Raw genomic sequence first — 1,588 nt, 5'->3', positions numbered from 1 at the left:
GGTCATCTAAACTTCGGTTATCTTAAGAAGCTGCAACCGCAATTATTTTCGGGTGTCAACTATTCAGATTTTCATTGCGACATATGTGAACTAGCCAAGAGCCACCGTATTTCATATTCACCAAGCCTAAATAAAAGTTTTATTCCATTTATGAAGATTCACTCTGACGTGTGGGGTCCTGCAGAAATTCCTTCTCTCTCTGGCGCCCGATATTTTGTGACGTTTATTGATGATTGTACCCGTACGACTTGGGTGTCTCTATTGAAAAACAAGAGTGATGTTTATTCTAGATTCAAAGAATTTCACAAGATGGTGTCCACACAGTATCAACAGGATGTTCGAGTTTTCCAGTCTGACAATGGCGGAGAATATATTAATGGTCCTATGCAAGAGTTTATGAAGTTACATGGAATTCGACATCAGACTTCAAATACTTATACTCCTCAACAAAATGGATTGGCAGAGAGGAAAAATCGGCAGTTGCTTGAAGTTGTCCGTGCCTCTTTGTTTGGCATGAATGTACCTATAGAATATTGGGGAGAAGCTGTGACATCTGCTGCCTACCTCATTAATCGTACCCCTTCTCGGGTTATTGAATGTGAAAACCCTCTACAACAGCTTCAGAATCTTCTCTCGTTTCCTTCGTTGCCTAACTTGGAGCCTCGTGTATTTGGATGTACAGTGTATGTTCATATTCCAAAACAACAACGGAGTAAACTTGATCCCCGTGCAAGGAAGTGTATCTTTGTGGGTTATGCAGATTTTCAGAAGGGCTATAGATGTTATGATCCTCTTACAGACACTATGCATGTATCCCTTGATGTTTCTTTTCGTGAATCAGAGCCTTACTACTCAGGGGGAGTATCAGAGTCTTCCCTTCAGGGGGAGAGAGCATATGAAGGGAATTCCTGAAATTTATTTGAATTTGAAGAATTAGAAGAATTGGAGTCGAGATTTGGAGTAGGAGGAAACAAAAATCATGAAAACGACGTTGTACAGCAGCATACCAACATTGACAAAAACAGTGGGCCTCGCGTCGAAGTGGCTGATGGCATGCCACATGTCGAACAACAGCGGATCTCCTCTGATGCAATAGAATGTGAGCCGAGTGAGCCGAGTCATAAGCCAAACGGAGCGGAAGCTGAGCCACAATTTCAGCTTGGGTCACGTGTCTACGTTGATCCAATTTTGGGGAGTGAAGTTGTGCCACATGTTTTGCACAGAGAGGTTGGCATGACTGACGAATAAGAGATTGCCGGACTGGAAGAGGTAAGCACGCAGATAGGGTCACGTGTCGCGCATGGATCGGCTGATGCAAACCAACAAGAACCACAATTTTCAACTGATTCGACCACTTGCTCTTCGGATATTTTTCCCTTTTCTACACCATCAACCGAAGAATCCGCTGCAAATGTCCCTTCTCAGGTATCTTTGAATTCAAACCAATTATCTGGGATAGATAATATTGTAACTAGGAAGTCCCAGAGGGTTACCAAGGGTATTCCAAAGAAACAATATGAACCAGACATCAAAGCCAAAGCTAAATATCCTATAGCTAATTATATGTCTAACCATAGGTTGGCTGGGT

The sequence above is a fragment of the Fragaria vesca genome, linkage group LG5 (genome assembly GCF_000184155.1).
Source record: "Fragaria vesca subsp. vesca linkage group LG5, FraVesHawaii_1.0, whole genome shotgun sequence".
In the NCBI taxonomy this organism is placed as follows: domain Eukaryota; kingdom Viridiplantae; phylum Streptophyta; class Magnoliopsida; order Rosales; family Rosaceae; genus Fragaria; species Fragaria vesca.
The sequence above is the reverse complement of the archived record's forward strand: the minus strand, read 5'-3'. Positions refer to the sequence as shown.